The sequence below is a fragment of the Schistocerca gregaria genome, chromosome 11 (genome assembly GCF_023897955.1).
Source record: "Schistocerca gregaria isolate iqSchGreg1 chromosome 11, iqSchGreg1.2, whole genome shotgun sequence".
Taxonomy (NCBI): domain Eukaryota; kingdom Metazoa; phylum Arthropoda; class Insecta; order Orthoptera; family Acrididae; genus Schistocerca; species Schistocerca gregaria.
The window spans coordinates 138,943,397-138,957,770 of record NC_064930.1 but is presented as its reverse complement, the minus strand read 5'-3'; positions in this window follow the sequence as shown (position 1 = coordinate 138,957,770).

The following is a 14,374-nucleotide window of genomic DNA, read 5'->3' as shown; positions in this document are numbered from 1 at the left end:
CTACTCATCCTTCTACTGCATTTCTTTCCCCCATTCCTGTCAATTGTTCCCTTATGGTCTCACTGAAGCTCTGTACAACCTCTGGTTCTTTCAGTTTATCCAGGTCTCATCTCCTTAAATTCCCACCTTTTTGCAGTTTCTTCAGTTTTAATCTACAGGTCATAACCAATAGATTGTGGTCAGAGTCCACATCTGCCCCTGGAAATGTCTTACAATTTAAAACCTGGTTCCTAAGTCTCTGTCTTACCATTAGATAATCTATCTAAAACCTGTCAGTATCTGCAGGCTTCTTCCATGTATACAGCCTTTAATTTAATTTAACCATACAGTAAAGCTGCATGCCCTTGGGAAAAATTACGGCCATAGTTTCCCTTTGCTTTCAGCTGTTCACAGTACCAGCACAGCAAGGCCGTTTTGGTTACTGTTACAAGGCCAGAATAGTCAATCATCCAGACTGTTGCCCTTGCAACTACTGAAAAGGCTGCTGCCCCTGTTCAGGAACCATACGTTTGTCTGGCCTCTTAACAGATACCCCTCCATTGTGGTTGCACCTACGGTACGGCCATCTGTATCGCTGAGGCACGCAAGCCTCCCCACCCACAGCAAGGTCCGTGGTTCATGGGGGGGAGGCCAGAGACATGAGGGGGGAGAAAGGGGGAAGAAGAGGAAAAGCAAAAAAACGGGGCAGCCGATGGAGGGAGAGGGCACAGAAAGAGGGGGGGGAGCAGGGTGGATGGGAGGAAGGAGTGGGGAAGACAGTGATGGGGAAAGAAAAAGGACCTGGGGGGGAGGAGAATGAGGTCAAGGAGTGGGTAGGTGGAGAAAGAAAACAGTATGGAAAGGGGGGCGCTGGAGTTGTCATTCAATGATGTCCCATATGTGCTCGACTGGAGACGGTTCTTAGTACATCCGTAGTTGGGGAACAGTGGGACGTCAGCTGGTATAATATTATATAAATGAAGAAATTCCCATAGAACTTAGAACTACTTAAACCTAACTAATCGAAGGACATCACACACATCCATGCCCGAGGCAGGATTCAAACCTGCGACTGTAGCGGTCAGACTGAAGTGCCTAGAACCACTCGGCCACACCGGGCAGCTCCGTGAGGAAGATTGGTAGACATATCTGGTGATGAAGCAGACTGAGGCAACACGTCGACACTCTGTACAACATGTTGGGTTACAATAGCGGTATGTGGGTGAGCGTTATCCTGCTGAAAAGCACCCCTTGAAGTGCTGTTCATGAATGGCAGAACAGCAGGTCGAATCAGCTGATTGATATGAATGATGTGTGCCAATGCTAGCTGGTCACTTGGCCTGTAAGCAGTTCTGTTGACGTAAGTGATATCAGGTAGCTGTTGACCAAAGCCTTCACATACAGAACCACCCACAGCTATCATTTCGGAATGTCAAGACGGCACACATTGCTGAACAGAGCTTCCTCTATGGGAATTCAATGTAGGAACCATGTACAAAAGTAAATAATATCGATTACGGCGATAGACTAATCCTGTAGCATAATCAGAGTTATAGATTATAGTTTTACGTGATTGACTGAGCCTAATGAAGTGACTATGAATTAGTAGTTTAATCGCAGAATGACTTATAACATAACACATACGAGGGTCATGCAAAAGTCATAGCAACTATTTTTTGTCTCGAAAGAGGTAACGAAATAAGAAATTCTAAAATGCACAAATGGAAGGTTAGTTCATATGTAAGCAATATATGTAGGGGGATGAATGAACACAACCACTCTGGAATAAAGATATACACACATCAAAAAAAGTTTTGTGTGATCTCAGTTCCGAGGGTTAAAAAAAATGGTTCAAATGGCTCTGAGCACTATGGGACTTAACATCTGTAGTCAGCAGTCCCCTAGAACGTAGAACTACTTAAACCTAACTAACCTAAGGACATCACACACATCCATGCCCAAGGCAGGATTCGAATCTCATACTGTAGCGGTCAGGTGGTTCCAGACTGAAGAGCCTAGAACCGCTCGGCCACAACGGCCAGCCGAGTCCGAGGGTTCCACAATCTCTACAGAAAATTGGAACAGAGATCAACATAAACACCATTTCAGTCCTTTTTATTGCTCACGATTACCACACATTGCATGCTGTACCACCATACAGAGAGACCTTCAGAGGTGGTGGTCCAGATTTCTGTACACATCAATAACTCTAATGGCCAGTAGCACGTCCACTTGCATTAATGCATGCCTGTGTTCATCGTAGGATACTATCCACACGTTCATAACGGCACTGTTGATCCAGATTGTACCACTCCTCAGCGGTGATTTGGCGTAGATCCATCAGAGTAGTTGGTGGGTCACGTCGTCCATAAACAGCCCTTTTCGATCTATCCCAGGCATGTTTGATAGGGTTAATGTCTGGACAACATTCTGGCCACTCTGGTAGAGCAATGTCATTACCCTGAAGGAAGTCATTCACAAGATGTGCACAAATTGTCGTCCATGAACACGAATGCCTCGCCAATATGCTGCCGATACGGTTGCACTATCGGTCTGGCATTCACGTATCGTACAGCCATTACGGAGCCTTCCATGACCACCAGCGGCGTACGTCGGCCCCACATAATACCACCCCATAACAGCAGGGAACCTCCACCTTGCTGCACTCGCTGGACAGTGTGTGTAAGGCGTTCAGAATGACCGGGTTGCCTCCAAACACATCTCTGACCATTGTCTGGTTGAAGGCATATGTGACACACATCGGTGAAGAGAACGCTATGCCAATCCTGAGCGGTCCATTCGGCATGTTGTTGGGCCTATCTGTACCGCGCTGCACCGTGTCGAGGTTGCAAAGATGGATTTCACCACAGACGTCGGCAGTGAAGATGCGCATCATGCAGCCTATTGCGCTCAGTTTGAGTCGTAACACGACGTCCTGTGGCTGCACGAAAAGCATTATTCAAGACGGTGGCGTTGCTGTCAGGGTTCCTCCGAGCCACAATCCGTAGGTAGCGGTCATCCACTGCAGTAGTAGCCCTCGGGTGGCCTGAGCGAAGCATGTCATCGACAGTTTCTGTCTGTATCTCCTCCACGTCCGAACAACATCGCTTTGGTTCAGTCTGAGACGCTTGGACACTTACCTTGTTGAGAGCGCTTCCTGGCCCAAAGTAACAATGTGGACGCGATCGAACCGCGGTATTGACCGTCTAGGCACGGTTGAACTACAGACAACACGAGCCGTGTACCTCCTTCCTGGTGGAATGACTGCAACTGATCGGCTGTCGGAATCCCTTCATCTAATAGGCATTGCTCAAGTATGTTTGTTTACATCTCTGTACAGTCAAAGGGACTTTGTCTGTGATACAATATCCACAGTCAATCTCTGTGTTCAGGAGTTGCCGGCCAGAGTGGCCGTGCGGTTCTAGGCACTACAGTCTGGAACCGAGCGACTGCTACGGCCGTAAGTTCGAATCCTGCCTCGGGCATGAATGTGTGTGATGTCCTTAGGTTAGTTAGGTTTAAGTAGTTCTAAGTTCTAGGGGACTCATGACCTCAGAAGTTAAGTCGCATAGTGCTCAGAGCCATTTGAACCATTTCTTTGTTCAGGAGTTGTGGGAACTGGGCTGATACAAAACATTTTTTTGATGTGTGTAGTACGAGGAAAAAGATTAAACAATTTTTTTCATTTCAGTGATATTTTACTGTCAATTACAACAGTACACCACGATACAGGCCGAAACATGGGCCTTTGACATCTTAGAGTTCCTCGAAATAGTCTCTCAACGCATCTATCACAGACTGCCAACTCTGTGGAAGACGCCAAATTCCTGTGGCCTCACCATGAGTGAAACATTGGATTTCACGTGTCACTGCTGTGGCAATGTCTTGATTTGTTTGAAAGCGTGTTCCACGTAATGGCTATTTTCAGTTTTGGTATGAGGTCACAATTGGCAAAGTGGTAGGTCTGGCTGCAGTACTTCCCATCCCCACCAAACGAGCAGATTTCGAATGCATGGTGCCGTATGGGCTCTCGCATTATCCTGAAGAATTAATGCGTCATGTGGACTTTGGTTGGTTGGTTGGTTTGGGGAAGGAGACCAGACAGCGTGGTCATCGGTCTCATCGGATTAGGGAAGGATAGGGGAGGAAGTCGGCCGTGCCCTTTCAGAGGAACCATCCCGGCATTTGCCTGGAGTGATTTAGGGAAATCACGGAAAACCTAAATCAGGATTGCCGGACGCGGGATTGAACCGTCGTCCTCCCGAATGCGAGTCCAATGTCTAACGCATGTGGACTTTCAGCACCCTGACTAGCCCATTGTAAGTGTCACTGCAGGAAAGTGCGGCAGTATTAGAGTGCACTAAGTGTTCGTCCATGTGGATTGAACTGACACAAAATCGCTCGTCTAAACTCATAGGCTATGATGACCACTACCTTAACAGTAGAGGGATTACTATGAAATTTCTGCCTACATCGTGAACCTGGATGAAGCCATCCCACAGACTGACGTTCCAGTTCTCGCTCATAGGTCCTGGCCCAAAATTCATCGCCGGCCGAGGTGGCCGAGCGGTTCTAGGCGCTACAGTCTGGAACCGCCCGACCGCTACAGCCGCATGTCCGAATCCTGCCTCGGGCATGGATGTGTGTGATGTCCTTAGGTTAGTTAGGTTTAAGTAGTTCTAAGTTCTAGGGGACTGATGACCTTAGTGCTCAGAGCCATTTGAACCAACCCAAAATTCATCAGTGGTGATGATTCTCACAGAGCACATTGTCTTCCTGCTCCTCGTAACATGCTAGATGCACACGACATGTTTCGTAATGTGCCCATTTCTCCACTACATTTTGTGCGTGAGGCATCCACTTTGCCCCAACTTTGCAGACATGTAGCTCATCGCGTAAAATCCAGTATGGTGCTTTAATTTCTGCAGCGCCAAAGTTCTGCCGTTCTCCAGGCATCAGCCGATCTGGGTACAAGACGCTGTAATGCTACTTGAATTACGTAACCATTACGGCACCTTATCTTAACCTCTCGATACCAGTAATATTCTACTGTGTTTCTGTAAAGTAGTTGACATATTTCTGAGACAACATTCAGATTTGATTTCATTAATGTAGACGTACTGTGATACATCGATATGTTTATGTTGCAATGATATTATTCTTATGTGTATTCTTTCTTTTATTACTATGATCTTTGACGTACTTGTAACTCTGATTTTTGGGCACATAAGTGATTATTAGTTTTGTTAGAGAGTCAGACCTTGAAAAGGTCAACTCTTGGTCATGATGCTGGAAAGACGCCTATTGTAGTCAGCTTATAAAATGTGAACTTTATCAGTGAGGAAGAATTGTTCAAGTCTGTCTTGAATTGTGAAGTGATGTTTTGTGTGTTACGTGATATGGCAACAAAAGCAATAAAAACGAAGTGTTACTTAAATTCAGAGGGCTGAGTATTTTTTTACATCACCACTGTGCTAACTTTCAAAGGTTTAATCTTCAAGAATGGTTTGTGAAACACATCTATAAAACTTTTGAATATAGCAGAATAAAACCTAGGCCTCTTTGCATCCGAGCTTGGAATCATCAACACCTAGATTTTCGATGATTGAGCCCAAATGGCTGCTCAGCCCACTTTGTGGCCTCTCTTCACACTTTGTTCTCCCGGAAAGGACTGCCATCTAGTGGCACATCACACTACTGTGGATTCTTGGGGAGTCTCTTGATGCCATGGATGTTCTAGTATACTGTTGCAATTGAGAGTAGAATATGTCTCTGAAATCTGGTTTCGCAGGACAGAGCACATCAGATTGTGGAAAGGGGTCAAGGTCAGTTACTGTTAGTTATACAAGAACACACAACTTTATAGCTCAAACCAGTGCACAATTTATCTTTAAAACAACAAAGATCAATTCATGGCTGAAAGCCCAAGTAACTTCTACACAATAAGTTTGAATGATAGCTTTTAAAACCAGGATTTAAAGTAACAGCTGAAGGCCTTATTAAAGCAAAATTACAACATCTTCTCGGCTAACAGCCATAATAATATTTCAGATCATTTAAGGAATCGTTTAAAAGCCAAGCATTTACAAATTCTGGCTAAAGGCCATATTAAGGAAAATTCAAGTTAATTCTTCGGTTGAAGGCCCAATAAAAAAAATTTTCTTCACATAATAAAAGAGAGGCTTTAAAGATAAGCTTTTGCACAGTACAACAGAAAAATATCTTAAGAAAACTTGAAATATCTTGTCGGCTGAATACCCAAACAATTACTCAAGAATAATTAAAGACAACCTTAAGAGTCCGGAGCTCGCCGTCGTGCGGTAGCGTTCTCGCTTCCCGCGCCCCGGTTCCCGGGTTCGATCTCCGGCGGGGTCAGGGATTTTCTCTGGCTCGTGATGACTGGGTGGTGTGTGATGTCCTTAGGTTAGTTAGGTTTAAGTAGTTCTAAGTTCTAGGGGACTGATGACCATAGATGTTAAGTTCCATAGTGCTCAGAGCCATTTGAACCATTTTGAACAACCTTAAGATAAACATTCACAGAACACACCTTAAGGCCATTTCAAGAATTCAAGATCATTGAAGGGAAACCGTACAGACAAGGATTTACATATTACAGCTACAGATTCTGAAACAAATGCAAGGCCTAAATACAGAGCAACAAGAATTTTAAATGAAACATGGCTGAAGGCCTAATCTTAAAGTTGTTATGAATTTCGGCTGAAGGCCATATACGAAACATAAACCAGACAATATTGACACAGGGCTGAAGGCTGGCATAGTATCTGCGACCAAATAAAATGACCATCACAAACAACAAACAGTGGTGCTCGGAAGTGTTCCAAGGGTCGGCCTGGGGAGCAAACTCTAACCACAGTTTAGGTGAGACAGACAGCCAAGCGTAACACTAAACAATCGGCTTGCAGCACGCCCCATAGACAGCTGTTGAACCAACCAACCACCTAATCAATTCCCTTCCATCCGACCAACAGCACTACAACCAAAAGTATCAGCGAAGATGAAGATTGCAGCAGGAGTATGTCTTAATAATTGGCGTATAAGCACAGTCAAGGCACAACAAACACAAAAAACACCAAGCTGTCAAACTACAAGTCGTGCCAGACAGCATCAACACTGTGAGGCAATCACACTGCCGCAAAACTGTGATAACGACTCGGGAAGGTAACCGGAACGTTAACGGCCACAAAGGAAAAGATACCGCTGGTGCACTTCACTAATAAATTATAATCACTTCAAGGTTAAACACCATACAAGGTGACGGGTGCAAAATTTTGCCGACTCCAACACACCATCATGTTACTGCTTTTGGGGACAGCCCAGGATGCAACAACCAGCAATTAACGAAGAGCTGTTACAACAGTTGAGCCTTCACGACAGGTTCACTGATTACTCGACTCCAGGACGCAGGTGCGGTGGGCGACGAACTCGGCAGTTCTCGCAGCCAATGCCACACGACTCCTGCCGCGCGCCCACGCCGCCAGCGGCCCCGGTCTGACACAAACGCCACAGAGACTTCCTCGCTGCTCCGCTGCAACCGACCAACTGCGCCACACACAGTACGACACAGAAATATAACTCCTACACCAAAGAAGTTACGGCAATACTAGTATCGTATCTATGGTTCTCGGGCGAGACGTCGGATGTCATACTGAAAACTCCACAATGTTTCATCAGCGCAACTGGCCGACATCTTCAGGTGCGACGAACACACTGCTAAGGCAGGTTTTTTTTCTTTGTTGTGATTTCATTCCCCTGCCCCATATGGACAGGGGAGGGGTGCTAAGGCAGGTTTTTTTTCTTTATTGGAATTTTAAAACCTGTACAACAGGCACGCTGTCAGCAGCGTTCTATACTGCTCGTCAGCCATAGGATACAAAATGAGAAAAAAACAGAAAGATTACACATAGGTTACAGAACGGTGGGCAAGAAAACAGTTGACACAGAAAGACAAACACGGAGCCGTTCACATTCGACGATAGTCCACACTTGAAATTGTTGACACGACGCACAAATACGGAAGACGGCGATGGCACAGGTGAATGATGGAGTGCGACGGTGAAGACTGAACACTAAACATGACGGCACACACGAGACACTGATGGCGATGATCTCCGGCGCGAGAAAGTCCACGTAGCGTGTGCGAGTCTGGGGACCTGCCAAGAGGGGAAGAAGGGTGGGGGGGGGGAGAGGTGAGAACAAGACGCCAATGGCTGAAGACATAGGAGGAGGAGTAGAGGGACAGGGGAGGGGAAGCCCGGGGGAGGAGTGGGGAGAAGGGATGAGGGAGGGAGGATGCCCAAAGGAACAGAGACAGGAAGAGGGAAGGAGGATCAAAGTTGGTAGGAGGGGTATATGGAGGGAAGGAGGAGATCATCAGGGAGGGGGAGCTGGCGGAAAACACCTTGGGAGAAGGTAAGGAGGGTAGAGAGATGGAGACCAGGTGGGACGTGGGAATACAGGTGCGGCAGTGGGCGGGGGTGGGAGAGGATGGGCGAGACAAGCGGGTGAGGAGGATCGAGTTTGCGTGAGGTGTACTGGATCCGTATCCTCTCAAGGAAAAGGAGGAGGTGGGGGATTGGAATGAGATCGTACAGGATCCGCATGGGGGAGGGGAGACGGATGCGATAGGCGAGGCGGAGAGCATGGCGTTCAAGGATTTGGAGGGATTTGTAAAAGGTAGCGGGGGCAGAGATCCAGGCCGGTTGGGCGTAACGAAGCATAGGGCGGATCAGGGACTTATAGGTGTGGAGTATGGTGGAGGGGTCCAGACCCCACGTACGGCCGGAAAGGAGCTTGAGGAGATGGAGACAGGAGCGTGCCTTGGCTTGGATTGTCGAGAGATGTGGGGTCCAGGAGAGTCGACAGTCGATGGTGACGCCAAGGTACTTGAGGGTGGGGGTGAGGGCGATAGGACGGCCATAGACGGTGTGATAGAAATCAAGGAAGCGGAAGGAAGGGGTGGTTTTGTCTACAATGATCGCCTGGGTTTTGGAGGGATTGACCTTGAGCAACCACTGGTTGCACCAAGCGGTGAACCGGTCAAGATGGGATTGGAGAAGGTGTTGGGAGCGCTGCAGGGTGAGGGCAAGGGCAAGGAAGGCGGTGTCATCGGCAAACTGGAGAAGGTGGACGGGGGATGACGGCGGCGGCATGTCCGCCGTATACGAAAGGTACAGAAGGGGGGAGAGGACGGAGCCTTGGGGCACACCGGCGGAGGGAAAAAAGGTGTAGGAATCTGTGTTATGGATGGTGACAAAGGAAGGACGGCGGGAGAGAAAGGAGCCCATCAGACGGATGTAATTAATGGGAAGGGCGAAGGTTTGGAGGTTGAAGAGGAGACCGGAATGCCATACGCGGTCATAAGCACGTTCGAGGTCCAGGGAGAGGAAGATTGCAGAGCGACGGAAATTAAGCTGTGCAGAAAGGAGATGAGTGAGGTGAAGGAGAAGATCATTGGAAGAGAAGGATGGCTGAAAGCCACACTGGGTGATGGGAAGGAGGCGGTGCTGGCGGAGATGCTGGTGGATGTGGCGGGTGAGGATAGATTCCAGGACCTTGCTGAAGACTGAGGTAAGGCTGATGGGACGGTAGGAGGAGATGGCGGATGGCGGTTTATCAGGTTTAAGGAACATCAGGATACGTGAGGTTTTCCACAGGTCGGGGTAGTAACCAGTGGACAGGAATATATTGTAGAGCCTGGCCAGGGTGGAGAGGAAAGAGACAGGAGCTTCACGAAGGTGACGGTAGGTGACTGACCAGAGGCAGTGTTGTGTTTTGTGCGGAGTGTAGCAATGAGATCCTGTGTAGTGATAGGGGCATTGAGTTCTATGTGTGCAATGTTGTCCAAGTACTGGAAACCAGGCGCTAGGGGAGGGACAGAGGTGTCAGTTCGATCGCGGACATCCGGGAAGAGGGAGTAATCGAACTGGGGATCATCGGGGATGGAAAATACATCGGAGAGGTAGGAGGCAAAGTGATTGGCCTTACTAAGGGTGTCAGGGAATGGGTGATCATTATGGAGGAGAGGATAGTAGGGGGAGGGTTTAGTTCCGGTAAGGCGACGGAAGGCTGACCAGAACTTGGACGAGTTGATAGGGAGGGAAGCATTCAAATGGGTGCATGTCTGTTGCCAGTCCTGGCGTTTCTTGGCTGTGAGCAAATTACGAATATGTCGCTGGAGTTGCCGGTGGCGTCGTAGTGTGTCCGGGTCACGCGTGTGGAGGAAGGCATGATAGAGACGATGGGATTCACAGAGGAGGAGGACAGCCTGTGGGGGTAAGGTAGGATGGTGGGGGTGGATGGCGACAGTAGGGACGTGGGTCTCCACGGCCTCAGACAAGGTCTGCTGGAGAAAGGAGGCGGCATGGGTTACATCGTCAGGGTGGCGGTAGGTGAAGGGGTGGCTATCGACCTGGGTGGAGGGGGTATCCCGGTAGGCATTCCAGTTGGCACAGGAATAGTCATGGATATACTTTGGGGGAGAGTCATTACGAGGGTCAGGGCAGGGGCGACGACAGTCGGAAACGGTGAGGAGGACAGGCAGATGGTCGCTACCAATAGGTTCCAGGACATCCACTGTTATGCGGCCAAGGAGGTTAGGGGAGGAAAGGATAACATCTGGAGTGGAGTTGGAGTCGGGACGGGTGTGCTGGGGGATGGGAATGAGGTCCCCTTGAAGGGAGGAGAGGAACCGATGCCACCGCTGTAACTGGGCGGTGGAACGACTATGGATATTGAGGTCGGCGGCGATCATGTAGGAGGAGAAGGTACGGTCAATGTGGGAGAGGAAGTCGAAGGGAATAGGGACGTTAGGGCGGACATAGATGGTGGCGCAGGTGGCGGTAAGGCCAGGGAAGAAGAGACTAAGGATCAGGTGTTCGGTGGGGTCGGGAAGGAGAGGTTGGAGCCGTACTAGGATCTGACGGCGGTGATCAATGGCAACTCCACCACGCGCAATTGGGATGGGATTATCGGAGCGGTGAAGGAGGTAGGGCGACGTGTGGACGGTGTGGTGGGGTTGGAGGAAAGTTTCATTGAGGAGGAAGGCATCCATGCGGTGGGTGGCAAGGGCGTGCAGGAAGAGGTTCTTGTTGGCGGGAAGGGAGCGGATGTTGTTGAAAAGGATACGGTGCTGTCGCGCCATGACAGGGATTTAGACAAGGGTGTCAAGACGGGAGAAGGTTAAATGGGCCTGGTTGTTGGAGTAGGTGGCATACATTTTCAAGTGGGAAATGGAACGGGCGGTGAGGGAGATCTGTTGAAGGGTGTGAGGGCGCTGGAAAGGGTGGACGTTTTGTAAGACAATGGTGAGATACCTGATGATGTCCTCAGGGGGGGGGGGGGTGACGAAGGGAATTGCCAGGAGGGGTGGGAGCGTCCAGAGGACGGACAGGTACAGTGAGTTCAGGAGTGGTAGGAGGGGGTCGGGCTTTACACTTTTGGGAGTAGGTGGGATGGGGGAGATTGCAGGTATTGCAGGAGGGAGGGGATTGTAGGTTAGGGCACTGCCGGAGGAAGTGGGTTTGCTTACAATGTGGGCAGGTGGGGGCCTCGTGGCACTCAGCTGTTGGGTATGCGTTATAGTGCAGACACCTCTGGGAGCGCAGGGATTGAGGAGGAGAACGGGAGGGGTCGACATAATAGCGCTGATGGAAGAGGAGGTCACCCTCCTTCAATAGACGGTGAATGGAGGGGGCGTCCTCGGAGAAAACCCGCATAAGGCGGGTGGGGCCGGAGGAGTTGAAAATGCGGCGGACTGCCCGCACCTCCAGTGTGGGATGCGCCTTGAGCTCCGCCAACACCTCCTCCTCCGTGATCGTCGGACTGAGCCGAGTGATCACAGCGGTGAAGGTCGGCGGGCAATGCGGGGGTTGGGGTTGGCGGGTTGGAGATGGAGAAGGAGCAGGGGTGAGGGAAGCATTGGGGCCAAAACGGGTGATGGGGAGTCGGGAGAGGATGTCAGTATGGAGGGTAGGGCTGGGGGAGGAGATGAGAACGGAATCCCGTCTGGGAGTGAGGAGAGAGACAGGGGCACCAGGGACGTGTTGATGGAGGAGGAGGGAGAGATTCCGGGCCTCGAGAAGGGATGGATCCGGACGGGAGAGGAGGTGTTTGTATAAAGAAGGGGGGAGGAGGAGGAGGAAGTGAAGGGAGCAGGGGCAGGTGGGGAGACATCCATGGCATCCTGCGAGGGGGAAGGAGGATGGGGTGGGGCCTTTTTGGGAGCAGAGGAGGTGGCGGTGCCACTAGGGCGTTTAACGGCGGCAGAAGGGTGGGTGGTGACATGAGGGATGGGAGCTATAGGGAGGTGGTGGGAACGGGCAGGTCCTGGCGTGGACGCAGCAGATGGCGCTGGAAATGGTGACGGTGAAGGCGACGGCGGAGGCGGTGACAGCGAAGGCGATGGGGAGAGTTGGGCGTGGGCAGTGGCCCGATGGGCCACCACCCTAGCGGGAGCTGCAGTAACAGGCAGGGGGAGTGGGGGGAAAGGATCAGAGGGAGAGGAGCGGGAGGAAGAAGCTGGAGAGGGGGCGACAAAGAGTGAAGTCGAAGGGAGAGAGAGGGATGGAAAAAGAGGGGTGTGACTGGGCACACCATGTAGTGGTGGTGGTGGCGGCAGAGGGGGACGTGTAGACTATGGCTGTGGTAGTAGTGGTCGTAGTGGTGGTGGGGGCTGACATGATGACAAGGATATAGTACACAGGACAAAAAGGAAAGGGGAAGAATAAGAAGAAAACTGGGGACAGATGAAGACGGATGAAGACAAAGACGAAGACGGACGACAAAGACGGACGACGACCAGAGGTTCCACGCTGCTGGCGCGGAAGCTGAAGCTGACGCCAACTGGCAGGAATGCCGCAGCTGGCGCTGCTGCCGTGGACGGGGCCGGGGCTGCTGCTGCTGGAGGTCGGGCTGGCTGACCGGACCGCTGCTGCTGGAGGGGTGGCTGGCTGCTACAGGCTGGACCGTGATGCTGGTCGGGACCGCTGCTACTGCTGCTGCTGCTGCTGCTGCTGCTGCTGGAGGGCTGGCTGGCTGGCTGGCTGGCTGGCTGGCACCTGAAACCGTAGCGTTTCGATTAGTGCAGGAACTGCACAATCGAAGGGCGGTAACCTTATGGAATACCGCCGGAGAATGTGCTAAGGCAGGAGCAGAGCCCCCTATTTATGCCAGTCTTAGGCAGGAAGTGTGCATGCGTGGAGGCGCCAAATTCGATGGCCAATAGCGACGATATCAACCGATAGCTGGAAGGACAGGAACGCCACCTACAGGATGAAGAACCAAATACTTCGGCACACGCACTGAGAGTGCCCCAGCTCTGTCGGAAGCTGCAGGCAAAAATCTACATCTACATTTATACTCCGCAAGCCACCCAACGGTGTGTGGCGGAGGGCACTTTACGTGCCACTGTCATTACCTCCCTTTTCTGTTCCAGTCGCGTATGGTTTGCGGGAAGAACGACTCCCAGAAAGCCTCTGTGCGCGCTCGAATCTCTCTAATTTTACATTCGTGATCTCCTCGGGAGGTATAAGTAGGGGGAAGCAATATATTGGATACCTCATCCAGAAACGCACCCTCTCAAAACCTGGCGAGCAGGCTACACCGTGATGCAAAGCGGCTCTCTTGCAGAGTCTGCCACTCGAGTTTGCTAAACATCTCCGCAACGCTATCACGCTTACCAAATAACCCTGTGACGAAACGCGCCGCTCTTCTTTGGATCTTCTCTATCTCCTCCATCAACCCGACCTGGTATGGATCCCACACTGATGAGCAATACTCAAGTATAGGTCGAACGAGTGTTTTGTAAGCCACCTCCTTTGTCGATGGACTACATTTTCTAAGGACTCTCCCAATCAATCTCAACCTGGTACCCCCCTTACCAACAATTAATTTTATATGATCATTCCACTTCAAATCGTTCCGCACATATACTCCCAGATATTTTACAGAAGTAACTGCTACCAGTGTTTGTTCCGCTATCATATAATCATACAATAAAGTATCCTTCTTTCTCTGTTTCGCAATACATTGCATTTGTCTATGTTAAGGGTCAGTTGCCACTCCCTGCACCAAGTGCCTATCCGCTGCAGATCTTCCTGCATTTCGCTACAATTTTCTAATGGTGCAACTTCTCTGTATACTACAGCATCAGCCGCGAAAAGCCGCACGGAACTTCCGACACTATCTACTAGGTCATTTACATATATTGTGAAAAGCAATGGTCCCATAACACTCCCCTGTGGCACGCCAGAGGTTACTTTAACGTCTGTAGACGTCTCTCCATTGAGAAGAATATACTGCTTGCTAAAAACCCTTCAATCCAGCCACACAGCTGGTGTGATATTCCGTAGGCTCTTACTTTGTTTATCAGGCGACA